The 23319-nt window shown below is 41.1% G+C and overlaps 1 protein-coding gene across 2 annotated transcripts in view; it reads left to right on the forward strand.

Moving 5' to 3' along the window:
* Positions 1-566: 566 nt before the first annotated feature.
* The window catches only part of Megf10 (multiple EGF like domains 10), a 168328-nt gene continuing 145575 nt past the window's right edge, over positions 567-23319 (forward strand). The window contains exon 1 of one of the 2 annotated variants that reach the window (XM_058584209.1): positions 567-1291. The gene's annotated coding sequence lies outside the window, so the exon portion shown is untranslated. The remainder of the gene's footprint in view (positions 1292-23319) is intronic. The other variant, XM_058584208.1, reaches the window with a different exon arrangement.

Here is a 23319-nt window from a genome sequence, read left to right on the forward strand (position 1 = left end):
GGGAGAGAGAGAGAGAGCGCTCACATTAACATGAAGAAAAGAAGCCTGGTAGGAGAGGATTATTTGGTGTGACTATGGGGCCAAGCCAGTCTTTTTTTTTTTTTTGGAGGGGGTGTGTGTATAATTAGTATAAGAAATAATAAGAAAGAACTTTCTAGCAGTTAGAGAGGCTGGTATCTTTCTGGGTCGTCTAGAGTTGGGGAAATTCTTCAGTCTGGAAGCTAAAGGTGGACAGTCTGAGAAGCAGATTCCCGTCCAATCCACTGAGTGAATAAAGCATTTGCATGGTGGGAACATTCCATCACTGGTCTCCCGGGGCCTCCTCGCCAAGTCGGCAGAGGGAGCCATTCCCCAAGAAATCACCGTGCGAGGCCTCGCAGAGGGCCTGGGGGGATTTTCTTGCGCGTCCCGGGAGTTTTCTTCCCCGCCCGCCTCTGTAAAGCGGGCTCTCTCACCCTCCGCCCTCCATCCCCACCTCCCTGACCTACGTTCACAACCACTTTGCTGCTGCATAGCGCACGGTGGCACCGCGTGGCCACCTGCCCCTTCTCATTCTCTTACTTGCCCTCCCTCCCTTGACACTAGTGGGGACGCGCCGTCCACTCCAGTTGGCCGCTCGGGCGCTGGCCGGGTCCCCCAAATCCTTAGAGAGTGTATAGAACACCTTCCGTGGACTTCGACAAGGGGTTCGCACTGAAAGTGGGTCAGGACGAAGACCAGAACCACACTCTGCCACCACTTCGTTCAACCACTGAGGCGACCCCAAAGGTTTGCCAACTTCGTGACCCGGCCATTGGCGGGGTCACCCGAAGCGGTGGAAGCTGCTCAGAGAGGGGAGAACTGCGACCCGGGTGAAGGAGTCCCGCCAGAAGGATTCTGTCTATTGCAATAGGGACCGAGAGCGGCGCCAAACGACACCCCCTCAGCGGCCACTGCCCCGGCGGCAGCAGCTGCAGCAGCGGCAACTGCGCGCATCCCGGCCCCGGCTCGGGTTACTCCCCTCCTCCTCCTCCAGCATCTCGGGCCAGACAGGGAAGACCTTGTTCAAGTTTGTCGCGAGTACTTTCTCCGGTGCGAAAAACACAGTGTCTGGAAACACTTTGCGACCTACCTCTTTCCCGCGCCTCCCACCTCTGCGCCTAAGCGAAGACTCCCAAGTATTGCTTTCTTCTGGGACACTGCTTGGAGGTTAACTGCGCGGGTTTGGAACAGATTTTGTATCTTGGCTGGCGTTGAGCGAAGGCCGTGGGGGAAAAGGTTGCGCTGAGAATCTCAAGATCTTGGGACTTGGGTAAGAGTTAGGCAAACTCAACTGTAGAGGCCATTGGACTTGGCCGGACTCTGGGGGCCTTCTTATGGGCACAGGGCACCTATCCCTCAGCCAGGATACTCTAGTACGATGTGAAGTGGGGTGAATTGGGCGCAGTCTGGGGTTGTTTATGTGCGTCTCAGCAGTTTGTTGTTATGGTTTGTTGTTATGGGAAAGTGTAGGGAATTCTTAAAAGTATTTTTTTTTTTCCTGGGAAGACATCTCCAGTATGCATTTTATTTTGCATAATTTCTGCCTTTATATTGCCTAGCCTGTATTTGTTTCATGTTGACCCGTGACATAGCTGGATGAAGGGAGACTGGGGAGGTGGGGTTGGAATCCTGGAATGAAAAGCTATTTCAACTGGGCCCTTCTTTTTAGATCTGCTTCATTTCTCTGGGATCTTGACTTGTTTTCTAAACTTTTCTTTCTTTAGTACTTGATATTCAGGTTGTGCAGTTAACTCATCAGGCTTGCAGGATGCTCCCCATTCCTGCATTCTCAGTGTTCTTTAGGGGTGTCAGGCTGGATGGCTTGTACCAGAGGGTTCTACTCAGAACGCTAGGCTCCTCAGGGAGTGCTGGAAGGACAGTTCTTCAAGCCATAGTTAGTTATTTTGAAAACATTTATCCTGTGTTGGTCTTTTTATTTTAAATTCCTTATTTGCTGCATCTTTTGAAAGTGTCTTCACATGAAGACTCACATTCTTAAGGGGAGGAGTCCAAGTTTGGCATTTTATTAGCTCAAATTAGTCATTATTTCTATTCATAGGCAGTGATAACCATCTGGGTCAAGGCAGATAATAACAGTCCTTCTTGGTTCTTCTTGCCTTATTTTGTTGATTCCTGGCTCTCACTTTGTGTATAGTCTTTCCAAATAAAACATGTTTCATTCCTATGGATGAAAAGACTAGGGCCAAATTTCATTATCCAGAAATGCCATCTTCCTGACGTGAGTGCTACAAGGGGTTAGCTTGCAGGCAGCTTTTTGTTTCCCACAGAGGGGTTGGAGAGTTTGGTTGGTAAACTCTGGGGACCAGGTCACCTGGGTTCAACACTCCACTCTGCTACTTTCCAATTGTGTGGTTTTGTGTTACTTAACCTCTCCATCCACATCAAAATAATAATAGCAGTGCTTACACTAGAGGGTTGTTGCAGGGATTAAATGAGTTAATGTACACAAAGTCCTGACAAGCCTGACTCCTAGTAGGCAAGTGCTAGTTATTATTTTAGCATAGAGCTAGCGTTATCTATGGGTGTATTGCTATTAAGTAACTTTTATGAGCTATCAGTAAGTGTTAGTTATTATTTCTATTTGGATGGGATTTAAAGACTGCTCCTCTGTGAGCTTCACTACCACCAATGATAATGGACACGAAAGGGTGCTTGGAACCCGTGAGGAGATGGGAAATCTACACTCAGTTCACCTCCTGGACTCTTCCTTAGAAACGCTTTGCATTAATATACTTCCTTTAACTTATTTTTTAGAGGTCATTCATTCACTCAATAAATATTTATTAAGCATCTGTTATATTCCAAGCACTGTTCTAGATTTTGTATTATTTAAGATCTTTGGTTTGATTTTAAAAATGGATGCACATAAGTATTTGTCTTATGACTACCTCCATCTCATTTCAAGTATGTTAGGGTTTCCTTCATGTGATGCTAAGCACTCTTTAAGTTAAATCCTAGATGCTTCTAAACTACAATGATTTGAAAAGCTTTTGCTTTTATTTATTTGTTGGTAGTGGGGGTTGAACTCAGGAGCGCTTTATCACTGAGCTAAGTCACCAGCCCTTTTTAATTTGAGACAGGGTCTCACTAAGTTTCCAAGGCTGACCTTGAACTTGTGGTCCTCCTGCCTCTATTGTTCAAGACACCAGGTTTACAGGTGTAGGCCACAGTGCCTAGTTCAATAGCTTTTAAAATGCATGTGAAAGTAATATTGTTGAGGAACTGAATAAAATATTCAGTATGACTATAAGCATGTTGCTTCTGCATGTAGACACTGGTTTCCTCATGTGTAAACTTGTGTTGGGGTTGGGGAAAGAGCTGGCTAATCTTCAGTGTTCTTTCTTACTCTGAAATCTTTACTTGGTTGCCTTACCTCATTGGTAGCCATTTTTGACCCCTCCCCCATTTTTCTTTAAACATCTGTTTTAGGTACATAAATTATGAAACTTCTATCTTGGCACATTAATCATCATGAGTAATGACAGAGGTAATTAATAAAAAGTGGAAAGCATTTAGCTCTGCTTGTAATTCATCAGCTATGTTCAGACGTTGATGTGTATCAGAAACACGGGGATGAGGTGTTGTTAAAAATATTGGATCGAGATATGAGAAATTGCCAATATTTGATAATTTTTGAGCTAAAAAAATGAGATTTCATGTGGTTCAGCCTCATATAAATCCTAGCCCCCTCCACCTTGCTTCAGATGCAGTGAGTCTTGGGTGAGGTGTGAAAAATCTATGATTTTACAAGTTCCCCAGGTGGTTCTAATGCAAAGTCAAGCCTCAAGCTCTTTTAGCAGCCATGGATCTGCCTTCTTCAAGATGGTCTGCTTTGTCCAGAAGTGTATTTCTAAAATACAAATATGATCACATTATGGCCTCCTGTAAAAATCATTGGTAGCTCTTTGGATTATGAACATCAGTGTCACCCAGGTGCTTGCTGAAAATACCGATTCCAGGGCTTCATCCCAGATGCAAGGGCCAGAAAACAGTGTTTTGAGCCCATCTACAGGTGAAATCTGGTAGAATCACGTTTGGAGAAACACTGGCTTATAGCATAAGGCTCACCCTCTCTATTGTGGTACGTGAGACCCCCTTTGCACTCTCTTCTGAGGGTTGTTTCTCTACAACCCTCTCCAGCCCCCCAGACCCCACAGATCTTGATCTTGTGAGTTTTCAAAATATATTGTGCTCTTTCACTCCTCTATGACCTATGTGTGCTGTTCTCTCTGCTGGAAATGTCTTTGTTCCTCTTTTCTAACCAACAACCTACTACTCATGTAGCCTTCAAGATACAGTTTAAATCAGACTTTCCCGCTAGATCTTTTCCTCATTTTCTCACATTAACCCAGGGGTATCTCATGAGTCCTGTTGCTCTTTGTGGATAACTTTTATATAGCAATCTATCACCTTGTTATCTGAATGTTTATCTCTGAAAGATTGGTGAATTCCTTGTTCCTTATTGAAAGCCCTTGTCCAAGTGGCTGGCACATGGTAGTTATATAATAAATGTCTAGAGAGTGTGGGAGAAGAACGAATAAGGGAATGATAGTTGATATTTTCTTAGCATACAAATTGTTTGGGACAGTCACCCTGTACCTATGAAGTTTTGTGGAGAAGGCAGTAGAGAATTTTCAGTTTGGCCAGACATAATCTACAAATTTAATAGTCCGGAGTGTAAAAAAATACAAGATAGACTGTTTCAAGTGGACATATGAAACACCAAATCCCAGTGAATTAATGTTCCATGTTCCATGCTGTGACAGGCACAATGATAAAAGAGCTGCCTTTATATTTTTAGATGTTTTTGGTTGCAAATGACAGTGTCAGGGAATTGGGAATGCAAGTGCCAATGCCAATAAAAATAACCAACTTTGCCTCATGCTTTTCAGTTTATAAAAATAAATCTTACCTTGCATGTGTTTGTGTATTTGATCAGAAACATGATGACTGGTTTGACACTGTCTTTCCTACTTTCCTGAAAGGATGCATTCCTGAAAGTAGGTCCAAAGATTGTGCATAGCCTGTGTGTTATAAGGGATGATGACCCTAGACAGCCAAATATATTGCAAAATCTCTAATTACCCTTGCCACTGAGACACAGAAATTAGTGTATACTACTTTCTTTAAAATTTCTATAATTTTGATTATTCCCTCCTAATTTAAAAAGGTTGAACTGTTCAAGTTCAATAAAGGTCTGATTTGGGCCAAAATTTTGCCATTTTTGGAGGGTTGGGTACCGGAGATTGAACTCAGGGGCACTTGACAACTGAGCCACATCCTCTGCCCTATTTTGTATTTTTTTTAAATTTAGAGACAGGTTCTCACTGAGTTGCTTAGCTCCTTGCTAAATTGCTGAGGCTGGCTTTGAAGGATTTGCCATTTTGATATGTGTAATAACTTTCATCTTTGTCTCACTTAAGTTTATTAGAAAAATACTTCTCATAATTACTCTCAGGATTTTAACTTTTCTATTCCCCATTTTTTTTTTTTTTTGTAATAATGAAAATATGCTGAAACAGTTGAATAAGTGAGTGGACAATTCCCAGGGTAAAGACAAAGATGGTCATGCTACAAAAACTGAACTGTTAGCTGATGGGCAGCTCTACCTTAAAATAAACAAGAGGAAATGTCCCTTTACAGGCTGGTTATGAGTATCTGTGACACAGGGTGGGGAAGTAGCAGCATCAATCGTCAGAATCCAGACTATTTAACCTAACACAGCCATCTTAAGGACTGCCTGTACTCAGGTTCTCAATGGTGTGTGTATTGTAGTTTTAAAAATGAGCTTAGTTTTAAGAATTAACATTAGATTCATTGAGTTCTGCCAACTTGTCTTCTTTTTAAATTGTTTCCAAAATTGAACTTTTTCTACCTTAGTGTTAGCTCATATCATTTTCTGCCAGGACGTTTGCATGATTTTTAACTGGTTTCCTAACCCACTCTTCCCTCCCTCCTTTCCCTTCCTACTTCCCCCCTCTCTTTCTCCCCTTCCTTCCTTGTATCTGAATTTCCCCAGGTTTTATATTTATCTCTTATCTCTCTTTTCTTCACCTTTTAAATTAGCTTAAAAGGTGATCATTTCATGTGATCATTCTTTCTCTCTTTAAACATAGTTATTGTAGTGGATTAATTCAGGGGACTTAATAAAAGGATTTCTCACACTATGAAGAAAACAGTAAGATCCAAACCAATGTTAACCTTCCCTTGTAGGGCTTCATTTGCAGAAGTATAATAAGTTGCCATGTTTGATGCTGCATACTCTGTACCATTAGCCACCCTGAAAGTGTGAATGTGATAATATATCCTGTTATTATCACCGATTATTTCTATCAATTTCCTCTCTGGTTTCATTTCTAGTAATTTATTCTCCTAGATAAAGAAACTATGTGAAGCATTTTAACCACCTCAGTTTCCTGCCCACAGGATAATAAATTGTACCCCTCCCTACTTCTAAGACAGAGAAAATGGAATTTCAGTATGGAAAGCCTCATTTTTATGGATACTTTGCAGGAGAGTAACATCTGTTAAAAACATCTTACCATTGAGAGTGAGGAGGCCCCATTGTAGGGACCCACCAAGTGCCTTGATATTTACTTCATGTCTTATGCAGATGAGCTGTACAGATTTGGCTGGTTCTCAAGCATGGCCATAGCTGGTAGTTCCTGTAGTGGACCTTTTAAATACTTTTTGGTAAAGACTCATTTTTTGTCTTAAAAAATAATGTTTTTGGTGTTAAGAGATGAACCCAGGCACTCCTGTATGCTAACCATGTATTCTACCACAGCGTTGTACCTCCAGCCCCTTAAAAAAAATTGTTCGTAGTAAACTGAAAACCGAAATACAGGGGCTAGGGTTGTGGCTCAGTGGTAGAGTACTCACCTAGCATGCATGAGGCACTGGGTTTGATCCTCAGAACCACATAAATGTAAAATAAAGATATTGTGTCCATCTAAAACTAAAAAATAAATATAAAAAAAGAAAACCAAAATACACAAATTTAACTTGTTTCTTAGGGAATGAAATAGAACTATGAAATCTTTGTTTTGAGCCAGGAGATTAGTCCTCTAATTAAAACAAAAAATTTAAGTACCCATCCTATTGATATCTTGAGGGATGCCTTCTCAAATTTTGGATGAGAACTTGATGACAAAATGTGACTTTGGTTCTTTAAGAAATTAATTGGTTTGAGGTTTGTGTTTTTCCTTCTCCATCAGATATTTATTAGGTATACAGGGCACAGGGGTAAATACTATGTGTAATTAACAAGAAGTTATTGCCTTGAGAAAACATGTAGGTTAAAAAAAATACACCTGACCAGGTAAGACTAGGTGCATTAGGGGTCACTTGGGCAGTTTTGAGAGTTGCTCTGAAGTTCATTCCAGGGAGATGGCTCTGTGTGCTCGTCAGAGGTTTCCTGGCAGTGTGGGAGAGAGGATTTCAATGTATAGAGCATCTTAGGCAGGGGAATGGACTCAGCCAACATATGTGGGCACAAATTTGCAAGACAACTTCAAATAACAGTAACTAAACCATTACACAGGAGTGCTGGGTTAACAGTTGAGAATTGTTTTCTGAAAATTATTTAGGGATTCGTACAACCGGTTTCTTCCCCTACCCATAGTACTAAATGTATAAAGATACCCTTCAGGTTATACTGCCATTATTTATTATATAAACCAGAGATGGTTTGGGACACCTTATTGAGATTCAAGCAAAAATTGGCTAGAGGTTCACCACCCCATTCCATGAGAGAGTGTGAAATGGGAAACTGTTTTTCCTTTCAATCACTATGGGAATTCTTAGGGATAGGGACGGAGACAGAGCTCATGTTTTTTTCTAGTGTCATTAGGATCTGAATTTATATTTGTCGTTATGAAGTTTAAAGATTATTTTGCTACATGACTATACTGTCTCTTTTTTTAAAGGAAAGATTTTTTTGAGAGAGAGAGAGAGAGAATTTTAATATTTATTTTTTTAGTTTTTGGCGGACACAACCTCTTTGTATGTGGTGCTGAGGATCGAACCCGGGCCGCACGCATGCCAGGCGAGCGTGCTACCATTTGAGCCACATCCCCAGCCCCTATACTATCTCTTTTATCATGAAGGCTTCCACTCCACCATGAACATCACTCTGATTCCTTCACTTCATAAAATGCCACCAAGCATGTGGCTTGGGAGTTTACTTTTAATGTTTGCAATTGTGGGAAAGGTTCATATCTTAAAACTTAGAATATTAAGCATTTTTTAAGTTCACCCTGCCATTGGAACTTTCTCAGTGTCCCTTATTCTCTGTAGATCTCAGCCTATACCAGATTGCTCCAGCGCCCTCCCTCAACTCTCTCCCTCCTCTCTCGCTCATTGATGACCCACCTTCCATACTCCTATTGTCTTCTGAATAGCCATTAGCATTTTAAAATTGTCCCAGTCTCCTTTTCCATATTTCCCTGGTGCCCTTGTCTTTTTTACCTCTCTTCTTCCTAGTTTTTTTTTCTTTTGCCTCTCACACTAAGATTTGATAACTATGATATAATGTACTCCTATGCAAAGCCCTTTCACTATCCTCCTTACCCCTGGTTTGTCACTTAAACAGATGTACAACATAAGACCATTAATGAGGTTAGAAATGTTAGAGGGACCTGTTCAGTCCAAATTCTCAAACTTCCGAGGCATGAGAATCACCTACAAATACTGGTGTCTCTCTAGGTTTCGATTCAGTAGGTAAGAATGGGGTGGGAACAGGGATGTGTATTTTTAACCAGGTTAATTGATGCAGATGGTCCATGATTGCACCAGAATCCTGGTCAGGGTTATAGTACCCCACCCCATTTGAAAGGTATGCTTTCCCCCAGCCCCCATATTTTCCCCAAATTTTAGTGACTTGGCCAGAGGGGATCAGAGAGAATAGCTGGTCTGTGAAAACCCGTGCCTCTCTTCCTTACTTGGAGGGACAATGGCTGTAACACAACGCTTTTCATGTGACAGCCAGAGAAAGGGACCCATTGTTCGGGGGTTGGCTGATGCTCCACTCTGCTCTGTCCAGCCGTCCGGCCGTCCAACTGAGCTTGGTAGCCCCAAGGAAACAGACACACTTGATTCAGAGAGACAAAGAAAGGAGGTCAAGGCCTTCCGCAGTTAAACTACTTCAGCAATGTGTCAGAGGTAGGATTTGGGAAGGGGAAAAGTAACTCTGTAGAAGCCTCATTAATCTGCTGGTTTTGGAGGTGCTGTCATGGTGTTAGGAAGACACAAGGCTGTAAGAACTCTAGTGGGTCTTTGGCCAAGGAAGGATTGTTCTCAGCCATGTCCACTGACATATTTGATTGCAGTTTTACTTGGATTTTAAAAGTAAAAATATCTCAATCTATCTATGACAGGCATGGGTGCACTTCTCAATCTCTTCTGCCCCCAAGTTTATTGCAGACAGGGGTCTGATCTGAGGGCTCACCTAAACCAAGGCTTTTAGCCTCAGAGTCAAAGTTCTTTGCTCTGGGTATGGTCATTGTGCGTATGAAGTAGAAAAAAATTCCCTTCCACATCTAGATTTGGATAGTAGCATTGAAGCTGAGAATTTTTTGAGTTCAAATACAATGAAATTAATTAGAAAGTTATTGATATGATTTGGATAGATATGAGGTTGCTGGGACTCTCTAGATGCCATTTAGATACCACTCCTCACCCCCAATATCCAAATTGGATTCCAGCCTGGAGGGAGAGTTGCAAACTTCCTGTGAAGATCTAATCCTGAGCTCAACAATTGGATACATTCTTTGTGTCAGAAGATTCAAATTCAAGGTCACAGCCTTTGCAAAGGTCACAGACTTTTGGAACAGGATGGTTCTTTGAGCCTGATTACTCCCTTTATGAAAAAAAGTATGTCATTCATTCAACTTGCCTTTGGGTTTCATTCAAAGAGAGACTTAGTCCCTAGTCCCTGTGGGCATGGTGATCCTTTTTCATTTCTCTCTTCTCTTCTCCTTCCTTCTTTCCTTCCTTACCTTTTCTTTCTTTCAGCACAGAATATAAACTTAGGTTAGGTAGATTGGGGAAGGCCTTTCCTGGATGTGATGATTCCGGAGAGCCCATTTATATGGAGTGTTTGGGCAGCTGGTGTCCATGGGCCAGTAGGCATCCTTTTGTCTCTGAGATAAAATGTTCCCTGTCTGGAAGTATTTGACTTAAGTAGGTTTGTACCCAGGAGAGGGCAATATATGATTTGTTGGAGGTCACTTAGAGCTCCTTATAATTAAGTCTGTCTTGTACCTTGATTATAGATTATCATTGTAAATCCATTAAAGAAGGAGAAACAAGTGGCTTGCAAAGGGGCAAGTGCCTTTGTTTTCTTCCTCATCTTCCCACCCTCCTGCCCCCTGTAGTTTGTTTATTCCTTACTAAATGGATATTTGGCTTGGTAATGATATAAGATGCCTTTGAAGTGGAGAATGAGAAATGAAGACTTCACAGGTGGTCAAAGGACTGTGTTAAACACTAGCTTGATTAGTTAATTTTCAATTCATTGTCGTTAGGTCCTTTCCTTTGGCAGTTTGTGTGATTTCTAGGGGTTATCCCTCAATGCTCTGAGGGATGATCACTGTGCTATACTTGAAATTCTGCATAGGTGCAGCTGAAAAAAAAAATAGGAACATTACACGGGTCTTTTTTCCTTCTTGTTGTTTTTCACGCCCCAGGTAGCACATTTAATATGACATGCTCTTTTAGGCATAGGATGCTTGCTGAGACTTAGATTTCTGTCATAATCAAAAGCTGTGCCCGTGTTGGGTCTTTGGGTTGCTGATACTGTTGGGTGTAATTGGGCACTGGTGGTATGGATGTGTTTGGTTTGTGAAAGATGATTGAGCAGTTCAGCTGAAATTTGTGTATCTTTTTTGTATGCGTCTCAGACTTTAATAAAAAGTTCAAAAATTAAAGCCTATGTTCAACATAGAATTGAACGCTAGCTATGATGGGAAATGGTCAACTGGGAACCCCATCTGCCTCGTACTCTGGATCCTGTTGGGTCTGAGAGGGACTAGAGCTTTAAATATCTGTGGGTTCACCCATAGCCAGAAGAGCTAAGTGTCAGAAAGCACTGGGCCAGCACCATTAAAGCCATTGTTATACTCTTGCAGGCAGCAAATCTGGTGCCTTAGAGATCAACAATGTCAGGGAACCCCTCTAGAATCTATAGCAAAGCACCCCTCAGAGTTGGCCAAGCTGTAAATCTCCTTCTCCACCATCCTCCCTTCATTGTCATCTGCCAGAAAAAAGCAGGAAAAGGCTTTCTAGGTCATGGATATCCTTCTGGAACTTTAGACGCCATCTCTCCTAAAGTCTAACTTGGAATGCTTCCCATTTTTTTCTCCCATTGTTTTTTCATTGAGGTACAGTGATATTGCTTACTTATTTCAGCTGTCACTTGCTAAACTCCACAGTGAGCTCCAGCAGCATCATTTATGAGGCAGAACAACCCTGGAAGCCAAATGATGCTTCCTGCCCCAGAGCAGCCTGTGGTTCTTTTTCTGTCTAGAGGACCCCTGTCATTCATCCATGTGGGACTGGGTGGACTACTAGATTGGGTCATTGCATTCATAGAACATTCCAGTTTTCTTGTATAATATGGAGCTGATAGACTTAAATGGAGAAAATGGGAGCAATTTATTTTCCAAAGGAGAGTTTGGGGCCCTTGACTTTGGAATGTCTTATCACCTCTCTGAGTATCCACTCTGTATACCTCTTTTTGAGCATAGGCTTTTAAAGTTAAAAGTTGCCTACACAAACACATGTGATTAAAAGTTGTAGTTGAAGAGACTAAATTTTGATGGTCTTGGTCAATGGTTCTGTCATTTACTGCAGGCAATGTGAAATCTAGGTTGGGATCCCATCCTTAATCCTTAAAGCTTCATGATCTTGGGGAGATTCCTGAAGTTCTCTGAATCTCTTTTCATTACATGAAAATAAATGTACTATATAATTCAACGAGTGTTGCATTTAGCATAGTGGTAGGCTCATAGTAAGCTCCCAGTATTATTGCTTGTCATGATTTAATGCCAGATAATGTTAAGTTAGGAAGAAAAATTAACACATCTAGTAAATCAGTTTGGCTTATGCTTCTTATGAATGAATCATTCAAGTGCTTAAATAAGATAAAATTAATTAAGAACAGAATTTAGAAAGAGTAGGCTCTAATACAAACTATAAGGAATTTAAAATATTCAGTTAAATTCACTCATGGGCATAATTTTTTTTTTTTTTTAGCGAGAATAGTATTTTACCAGAGTTATTTATCTTGACTAAAGAATTCGATGAGGTGCTAGTGTGAACTTGTTTCCCCAAGATAACAGCAGAATTGAAACAGGTGTTCACATAAAAATCTTGTGTATAAATGTTCATAAAAGCATAATTCAAAATATCAAAAAATAATTTTAGGGGATAGAAACAACTCATATGCCCATCAACTGATGAATAGATAAGCCAAATGTGATATATCCACACATTGAAATATTATTCAGTCATAAAAAGGAATAAAATGTGATACATGCTACAACATGGATGAACCTTGAAAAGATAATGATAAATGAAAGACGCCAAACACAAAGACCACATAGGTTATGATTCCTTTTATATGAAATAGCTAGAAGAGGCAAATCTTTACAAGTAGAAGATAGATTCATGTTTTGCAGGTACTTGGGGGAAGTGAGAGATGGGGAATGAGTGTTCAGTTTTCTTTCAGAGTTGGAAATGTTCTGGAACTAGATAGTGAAGGTAGTGACAATTATTACATAACATGGCTAACATGATAAATTCTAGGTTATGTGAATTTAATCTCAATGAAAAAATATTTTAACCTTTATTTTAAAAATGAAGAAAATGTTTTGCATTTAGGCAAGATGTACCTGCACTGTTCAGTTGCTCTGAGTTCATTATGTGTCTGCTATAAGGCAAGCTTTCATAGCATATTGGGGAGAATACTACAAATAGCAAGACATGGCCCTTGCCTTTACCACATTATTAGTTTGTTTATGAAGACACAAAAGGATGAGAAACAGATAATACATTCTGGGTGAACCCATCTCAAAAAATGGAGATCACTGAACTTGACACAAGGCTTCTTAGAAGAGATGAAACTTTGAAAGATAAATGAGCTTCATATGATGAGAGAAGAGGAACTGGTAGAAATGCATGTGGCTGGGGTAGGGGGTGGGGGTTGGCCAAGGCAGGAGCAGGCAGGAGCAGGCAGTGGAGTGTTTGTATAATAAAATATTAAGAAATAAGTTTGGAAGTGTGTTTGGAGCCAAGAAGGGGAATCCTTGGACGCTGTCTGCCAGTGCTTAAATTGGCTGTCAGTAGATAGAAAAGGTTTGCAATTGATAACAAGAATACAAAATGAAATAAAAATGGGGGAGAAAATGATGAGACTATTATAGTAATTTCACTAAATTTAACCCATTATTTATTTCGTCAATAAGTACTCAGCATTAGCTATGTTCTGTGTGATCTTAAATGTTAGGTATAGAGTGATATTTAAACCGGTTCTGTCTTCTGGGATGTGCATTCTAGTATACATTTTAAGCTTTGATTGCTACTTTCAGAGGAAAAATGTAGTTGTAAAGTAAAGGCATGGATGTGCCATAGGATAATGGCTTAGAGTGTGGGTTCTAGAACCAGACTTTCTCATTTGGGCTCACTTGCTTATTTATTAGATGTATGTCCTGAAGCCAGTTAAGTATCCTATATTTCAGCTTCTTCATCATTTAGATGGGGGATAATGACTGTCACTCCTTTATAGAGTTACTATAAGGATTGAGATTATAAATGAAAAGGACTTAGTACCTGGCATATATCAGGTGCTCAGGAAATTTTCTTTGTTTGTCACTGACTAATTTCTACCAAAGGATTTGTTTAGTGAGTCTATTCCATAATCCTTGTATTTCTCAGGTCTAAGCTCTCTTTAATATGCTATGCTATTCTGACTATGAACTTGCTGAATTAATTAGCATACAAATCTTGCCTTTATAATTCAGGCAAACAGCAGAGTTCTCCTAACAAGCCAAAGTCTTGATCTTGGCTAGGGCAGAACCTCAAGATAGTGCTCCCTCTACACTCTAAATCAAGAAGTCTTGTGAAACATCCTGACCTGAGAGTTACTGCCCTTTCAGTGTTAGGAGTCTGAGGATCAGGAATGTGGTAGATGCCCTGGACCTTTTTGCACAGCTAGCCTCTGTCTGGGGACACAGTCACAGTTTGAATGTAATGTCTTTGCATTCTCTTATCAAAAGTGCCATAGGCTACCTCAGTACTCTATCTTTGTGTCCCTTTCCACAAATTGGGTGAATAGTTGACACTACAGCAGAAGATCCATTCTTGGGTTGCATCTAGAAGAAATCCTGGAGCTTGCAGGAAGAAACTACATAAACCGTGAAGGCTCATCTATCTCTAGTATAAATTGGTTCTAGAATGTAAGTTCCTTGTGCACAGGGGATCTATCACAGTTTCCTTTCTGAATGGTGAAGCATAGTCCTATGGACTGAATTGCATCCCCTTCAAATTCATGTATTGAAGCTCTAACACCCAATGTTGTTATGGAGCTGGGGCCTTCTGAGATACTGAGGCAGTGTGAAGATCCCCTCCTCAAACCCCAATTCCTGCAAATAGGTCAGAAAGATTTCAGACAAGTTGCTCAGAGTATAGAAATGAGTTTATTGAATGCATAGCAAAAGGGAAAGGGGACACTCTGGAGGGAGAAGTGGGTCCTCTCAGAGAAGAGAGGGGCAATGTGTCTTTCCTGCACTCCAGTTTTATAGGGGATTCCAGAGAAGCTTCCAGAGAGTCCTGCCCAGATCTGTCCCTTGACTTTTGACTGACAATAGGGTGACATCAAACTTTTAAGTCCCCACTACCATGGCAACTCTAGGTCACCTCAGTCCATGCTGACCCGCTCTAATTGGATTCTTAACCATACATCTTTACAGATTTTATGTTTAGGAGGAACTATCCTTACCTCCCAGAGTTTCAGGATCTGGTCACAAAAGTCTCTTGGGCACCTCCCATTGATGTCAACTTAGGTCTGTGTTTCTCCTGCAGTTAACAGCTAGTTTGCTGAGGAATATGACCTATCCTGTTCACTTAGGCCAGGCAGGGCTCTAGGTAAATTGCTTCTTGGAAAAGAAAGCATGTGGGGATCAGCACAATGGGCCCATTTTATAGAATTATTCTATTAACCTCATGTCCCCATCATCCTCATCTGTCTATTCCCCAACAATGTGACTGTATTTGGAGATAAATCCTGTAAGGAGGTGATAAAGATTAAATGGAGTAGTAATTATGGGGCTCTAATTTGATAAAATTGTGCCCTTACAAGAAGAGGAAGAGAGCAGAATCCTTTCTCTCTGCCTTTTAAAGATACAGTGGAAGGACAGTCATCTATAGGCCAGGGACAAAGACCTTACCAGAAACCAAGTCATCAGGACCTTGATTCCCAACTTCCACCCTCCAGAACTCAGAGAAATGAATTTCCGTTGTTTAAGCCAGTTCATGGTATTTCACTGTAGCAGCCCTAGCAGACCAACCCCAATAGACCAAAACATTTAAAAAATATTTGTGGACCAGACTACTTTCAAGATTATTCAGAACTGTGGTGACATACCAATAACTTAAAAAACTGGACCTAATCCATAGTCTTACTACTTAGATGTCCAATATTGACTTGATCTCCTATGACAACCCAGTGAGGCTAAAAGCTCGCTTCGTGGCTTGATTAAAACTTCCCCAGCCCGTGCTTCTGCTAGTGCAGGTGCTAATTCACAGTGACACAGTCGGAAGCTAGTACTCATTGTCATTGGGAGGGACGAAGTAAGGACATGGAATGCACGGGACCCTTAGTGTTTGAACTTGGCTTTATAGTTGTTCTTTCATAGGATGCAGCCAGACTGGCAGTGAGAGGGAAGGTGAGTAGCTAAGCCACCTTCACCAGTCACCTGGGAAGGCAGCACTTTTTTACTGGGCCAGGAGAGGGGAGGCGGCTCTTGCACCTCCTTCCAGGAGGAGAATGGCTGCACCTGGCCTAGCCAAGGGTTGGGGGCAGGGCCTTCCTGAGTACAGTTGAGTCTAAAGGTCTCCTTTATTATGTGGAGGACCAACCTGGAGCCAAGGCACTTCTCTTCTGCCATTTAGAAAACAACAAAACCAAAAAGGCTTGTGATGTGGAGCTCTGCCAAGAGAGGGTGGAAAAAAACTGCCTTGCCTTTCTTTCCAGGCAGTATGTAAATGATGCTTTGAAGTTCTATTGGTGCAGCCCCTGGGGATGGTTCAGAGGGCCTCTCTGCAGCCCAGCACTGCGGTGGAGTTTGCCTTCACGATAGTGATCATCCTGTAAGTTAACACTCTATTCCCAGGGTCGCCTCCCAGCACAGTTGTCTGTGGTTGAGGGTATTGTGTTGTTATGAAGTCTAAGTACCTTCTGGAAGCTAGTATAAGATAAGTTTCAGAATTTTAAGCTTGTGCATGTATGTAGTCCTCTCCCAGTGGGAGAGGATTCTGATCTTTCTGGATTTTTCTGGTGTGACAGGCAGACAGTAACTCTTTCTATCCTAGGAGGATTTCTTGCAGCTTCACCTCAGGAGGATCCTGCCAAATTGGAGAATTTGGAAGAGCATTTTTCATTTCTGGGCTAGGTGGTACCATTTGTGAGGATGAGGCCGTGCCATTGGAGCCACAGTGGCGTGTGGATTCACTCACTGGCACTAGGGGAGACTGCAGTGTTTTCATGGGTTAGTGGCTGACCGTGTCCTTTCTGGTAAGACTCACTGGTAAATAGGTCATTGGTGTGAAGGATGGCAACCAAATTCTGACAGGTAGTTTTTCAGAACAAGGTATTGGTGAGTAAAGAAAGGGTTGTTAGAAGCTGGGCAAATGTTAATCACTGAGTTCTCAGAACCAGCCCTTTTAAAACAAGGTCAGCTTCCCAACATCTGTGCCTCACTAGTAAAACCCTGGGAGGGTGTTTTAGTCAACTTTTTCGCGGTTGTGACTAAAGGATCTGACCAGAACAATCGCAGAGGAGGAAAAGCTTATTTGAGGGCTCACAGTTTCAGAGGTCTTAGTCCATAGAAGGCCAGCTCCATCCCTTGGGGCTCGAGATGAGGCAGAACATCATGGCAGAAGAGTGTGGCAGAAGGAAGCAGCTCACATGATGATCAGGAAGCAAAGAGGGGTCTCCACTTGCCAGATACAAATTTATACCCCGAAGCCACCCCCCAATTCCCACCTCCTCCAGCCACACCCTACCACTTCAGTTACCGTTCAGTTAATCCCTATCAGGGGATTAATTCACTGATTGGGAATTGACTCACAACCCAGTCCTTTCTCCTCTGAACCTTCTTGCATTGTCTCACACGTAAACTTTTGGGGGACACCTCACATCCAAACAATAACAGAGAGCAAAACCCTATGTGTGTATACTGGGATCCATTGTGTGGCTTCACCCATGGTGTGCTCTCTCACATCTGAGGAGACTGGGTCTCACTGCCTGGCTCTGGTTGCTGTGCCCAAGGTGTTAAAAAAAAATAAAAAGCTGGGTGTAGTGGCCATACTGTCCATCCATCTGGGCCCAGCAGGGCTGGCCCCTGGGGGAGTAAAGGTGTTTGTGGTGATAGTTAGCATCAGGTCTCAGATTCATTACTGAAGGCCCAGTGGGGAAGTCACAGAAGAAAGTCCAGATAAAGCTAAGCTCCTTAAGGAGAGATTCATTTTTAGGAAGTGTCACTTCATTGACTCTGTGTGAGGTTTATCTTAAATGTAGTTGATGCTGAGCTGTGGGGGGTGCTGGAATCATCTGAGTTTAAAATTCCAGTGTTACTCATGAGCATAGCTGCTGACTTTAGAATTGCATCAATTTGAGGTAATGCTTTGTTTTCTAATCCTGGTACAATGAAAAGCATTGACTGTGCTGCAGATCTCAAGGACTATGTCACCAATCCATTAATTTCTTTGTTTTGTTTGGTACGGCCTTGAGTGAAGTAAGAAAATGCTTCTAGAGTAAAGGGATCATACTTCTCCTCTAGAGCTCTGTTGGAAGGCCCAAAGTAGTGGAAAGATCACTGCACCAAGAGCCCAAGGAGCTTGCCTTAATTCCTAGCTCTGGCCCACTGTTTGATCTTAGGTACCTTAAATAGTGCTGCTATGCTTCAGTCTACTTATAAGACCAAGAGATCAGGAAGGCCCTCCTCAACTCCATAAAAGTGACTAGGGAGTCCCAGGGCCTGAGTCCACGTTGTGGGGGTGCAGTTGAGCAGATGGTGGGTACCAGTGAGGACTCCCTGCTGGCAGCACATACAGCAGAGCCTGCCTTTGCCTGAGACAGTGTCTGGCCTGGCCCCGGAGCTGGACACCAAATGGAAGAGGGTCAACTGGGGGCCTTACCAAGCCATTCTTTCTGCCTCTTCTGTGCTGTGGAGAAGCTGAGATGAGTTATGGGCAGCTGTTTTTCTGGACTTTTCTCTGTGTGGCCTCATGGTGAGGGCACAGCCTAAACATGTCTGTGGAACCCTTTTCTGTTAAAGTATACCTTTCACTGAGTCTCAAAATTTAGCTAGATACAGACCAAATCCAAATCTTCTGTTCCTGAGGGACACAATTTCTTCTACTCCACCATGACAGATCTTGGGAGAACACATATAAAAAAATGAACTACGTTCTCTCTTTTTTGAACTTTTCATAAAAAAAAAATTGTTGGATTAAAAGAAATTTTAATACCTAATATCTGCTTCTGTTCTCCAAGAGACCCTGAAGGGTGCCAGGTGATGGCCCAGAGCCTCTGTTCTGGAGCACCGAGTGCAGATCCCAGTGCAGCTCCATGGGGTAATAGAGCCCAGGACTCTCTAATCCATGCCACATGTCGTGACCCGAGCAGACCCTGCAGAAAAACAGAGGTCTCGCTGTCTCTTCACAGAGCAGTTGCTCAGAATCTCTTGTACAGCTGTGGCCTGCTTTGTTGGAAAGTGCAGTGTGACCTGATCTTTTAAGCTCTTTTCTCCCTATAGGTATTATAAATAACAACTGGTCTGTGGGAGTACCTGCCAGAAGGGCTTGACATTTGTATTCTATACTCAATAAGCACTGTTTTCTGTAATCCTAACTTTGTTAGCAATTACTGGAGAGGAAAAACATGAAATCTGAAAGCAGAGCTGCTTTGTTATGACCTAGAAAATCTGAAGTGAGGAATTAAGAATTGAAATTGAGGAAGACAATTTCCTCTTAAATCTCAAATTCATTAGAAATTTTCTGAGACAGTAGGGAACACAAACAGGTCCAGATTCCTAAGGGTGTCCAAATTCAACAATCAAGTCAAAGTTTGAATTCAGGCAGGCAGTGGTTTGGAGCTGGAGTTGTATGTGGCATGGCACCATGGCTTTGAATGAATGGTTGATGCCCTCTTGATTTCCCTTTGCTTGAAGTTAAGAGAAAGTTACATTGTTGTTTTGGCTTCTGTGTCTAGGTTCTGGAAAGATTGCCATCTGTTAAAGAGCTTTCTAGAAGCAGAGAACTTTGAGACTGGGCCGACGTATTGACTGTTGCTAGGTTTTCCCTCCTTCCACTAAAGTTCCAGCAACTGAATTGCCAGTCCCTGTGTAATCTATGCAGTCCATGGAAGAATTCATGGATGTCTGTCTTAATTATTCAGATGGACAGTGAAAAGAAGTAAACAAGGAGTTTACTGTAAGGCAGATATCTATTCCTTATAAATTGGCTTGCTTTTAATTTTTTTTGTATTGTGATAAAATACATGTGCCATAAAATTTATCACTTTTAACCGAATTGCATTTTAAGAACATTCACATTGTTCTGCACCAACCACCATCATCCATCTCTAACATTTTTGATAACATTTTTGTTATCCTGAATTGAATCTCTGTACCTGTAAGACAGCAACTTCCCTTTCCCCACTCAGCCCTTGGCCACCACCAGTCTACTTTCTGTCAATATGATTTTGACTGCTCTAGGTTCTGTGTAAGTATAATCATATAGTATCTGTCCTTTTGTGATTTTGCTTATATGAGTATTTCAAGGTTCATCCAAGTTATAGCATGTGTCAGAGTTTGCTCTCTTTTTAAGGATGAATATTGTTGCATTGTGTGTACATGCTATATTTTGCTTATCCATTCATTCAATAGTAGACATTTATGCCATTTCCACCTTTTGAATATTACAGATAACGCTATTGTGAACATTGTCATATAAATATTTGTTCAAGTCCCTGCTTTCAGTTTTTGGGGATGTATACCAAGAAGTGGCATTACCACATTGTATGATAATACTATGATTTGTTGCTATTCTTGTTTTAAGGAACTGCCATCCTGTTCACAGTGGCCCCTCCATTTTATATCTCAACCAGCTGTGTGCAAGGCTCCAGTTTCTCCACAACCTCACCAACACTTAATGTTTTCTGTTTTGTCCTTGGACTGGGTGGTGTGTGTGTGTGTGTGTGTGTGTGTGTGCGTCCGGGGGGTGTTTCTCATAGCTATTCTAATGAGTTGAAGTGGTATCTCACTGTGGTTTTGAATTGTACCTCTCTAATGATGAGTGGCCTTAAGCATCTTTTCATGTGCCTGTTAGTCTTTAGTATATCTATTTTAAGGAAATATCTGTGTAAAATGATAATTATCATTGATATTTAAAAACAATTTCTTTTAAATGTGACATAAATTATGCACATTTGAAGGCCTAACTGGCAAAGTTATATATATTGAAAGTGTACAATGTGATGATTTTACAGATGTTTCCAGTGTGAAATGATTACCAGACTCAAGTTGGTTAACCACATCCATCACTTTACTTAGCTGCTTTTTTTTTTCTGATGAGAATCCTTAAGATCTCCCTTAACAAATTTCAAATATATGATACAGTGTCATGAACTATAGTTGTTACACTGTACCTTAGATCTTCAGAATTATCTTCTATCTGAAAGTTTACATCTTTGACCATTATCTCTCCATCCCCCCAATTCCCTGCCTCCACCCCATCCCTGGTAGCCACCCTATAAGCAACAATAACACTACTGAACTGAATGAAATTCCACATTGCAAAGAAGAGAGAGTTACAGATTGAAACTTTGCTTTTAATTTTGCTGTTTTTTCTTTGAAAATCTATAATAAGGAAATGACTTATATAAAATATGGTTGAAATGTTATATACTACAAATCCTGTGAAGTTTAAAAGATACAAAACCTTGAAATAAAAAGTCTATGCAAGTCCTTTGCCCATTTTTAAAATTAGGTGATTTGTTTCATTTATTGAATTGTAGGAGTTCTTATTCTAGATTCTGATTCTATCTCATGTTTTCTGACACTTTGAGGGTTGTCTTTTCATTCCGTTGATGACATCCTTTGATGCACAAAAGTTTTTAACTTTGAGAACTCTGTTTATCTGTGTTTTGTTTCATTAGCAAGGGTTTTAGTATCATGTTAGGGATCATTGCCAAATTGATTTTAGATTCTTTAAAAGTATAGCTCGCTTCTCTGTAATACCACAAAAAGCCATTGTTTGTAAAAATTCTTTTGAAGGAATTATGCTTTGAGATGACTCCTCTTTGCTAGTTTGGAGAATGACCTTTATGTGACTTTGGAATTCGTCAGTTTCATTTTTGCTATGCTCTATTATCTTTCCTCTTCTCAAGGGAATCCCAAGGGTTCCTTTGTGAGTAAGGAGGAAAGGCTTAGTTTGAAAATAGCTTCAATCATTTTTATTATAGGTGCCTGGGATAGAAAGGGCAGATTTCAGAAAGTCTGAAGAATATGAAGGGCCCTTCAGCAATTTTGCCCTGCCAGAAGTAGATGGCTCCAAACTAGGCACCATTTACCTGAAAAGGCTGAGATCTACTTCTTAAAGCCCACTTCCCCTATCATGCTCAACTGGATAGATTGTTAGAAGTGGTCGGCCCTTAGAGCAATCTCTAGGGAACTAACCCTCAGTTCCCATCCCAAGAGAGAGTTATTCCATATTTAAATCTTCTCAAAGTGTATAGCCCATTAACTTTATAAGTACTTATACCTTTTTATAAAACGGGGTACATTTCTTTTATTAAGTTTTGGGAAGATCCTTCTAAATAGATAACCCTTTCCTTACTTGTCAATTTCTTCCACTTTAATTGCCATTATTTCTGAATTATCTTCTGTGTACAAAATCACCATTAATAGCAACCACACATCCAAAACGCTATAGATTTTGCTTGGGATAAAAAAGTAACTGGGGAGTATGTCATAATTTATACAGTCTCATTTCTAATAGCAAATTTAAAACAGAGAATGCCTGAAGGACATTTCTCTTTACACTGGCAGAATGCATTTAAATGGTGTATGTGTTTTAGTCTTTTCTCATTGCTTCAGCCGCACCTTGAACTTCTGAGCCACTGGACTTGCTGTTTGCTTTAGACATCCAGGGTTGAGTTAGGTGAGTGGTTGTGTATTTCTCTACTCAGCATGTGTGCAGATAGGAGGTTGCTTACTGTGGCTTTTATGCTTATGTGTCTGGTCTGAAGAGTGGTTTTGTGTACTAGTAAATTGTCCCTTTTCTCCTACCTGCATAGAAACTTGACTTAGGGATACAGACAGCTGTGGGTGTCCAGATTTTGGTATTTTTTTTAAGAAGTTGAATGATGGCACATTATGTACAGACAATCTTTTGCAAATGAACTGCAGTTTAATTAGTAAATTTCCCACTTGCCAGAATAACATACTTGGAGGACTCATTGAATAGTTGTACTGAAGACAAGAAATGATGGCAATAACTTTCTCTAATATGCAGACATTATATTCCTGAAATCTCATTTGGTTGTTGGTTTTCAGAAATAATCATCTTTGTTCATAAGGGCCTAAGACCTCTGAGGGATTAGGTATCCAGAGAAGCTGTCTTCTTGATGTCGAGTAAATGGTGAAGTCCTAATTACCTCAGGAGCCAGGAAATGCTTTTAATCTTCATCCCATCCTCATTGACTTTTAAAGTCCATATTCAGACATCAGAATAAAACAGCAGCTCAACCCATCCTGGTCTCACCTTGCTCCTTCTGCAAGGTGCACCTTTTTATCATGCGCTGGAGGGATGTGGGGACAAGGCAAAGGGTGGAAGAGAACGCCAAAGAGAGACAGGAGTCAGAGCAAGCAGCCCAGGGCTGCTTCCTTCTTAACTGGCACCAGGATAAAGTGCCTTCAGCTGGCACAGGGGCTTGTGGGCACCACGCTTTGCTTGTTTGCCATGGAAATCCTGTATGTAGCAGAGACTGATGCA

This window comes from Marmota monax, unplaced genomic scaffold (assembly GCF_021218885.2).
Source record: "Marmota monax isolate L192 unplaced genomic scaffold, Marmota_monax_Labrador192_F-V1.1 WCK01_AAM20220418_F8-fsc00006, whole genome shotgun sequence".
In the NCBI taxonomy this organism is placed as follows: domain Eukaryota; kingdom Metazoa; phylum Chordata; class Mammalia; order Rodentia; family Sciuridae; genus Marmota; species Marmota monax.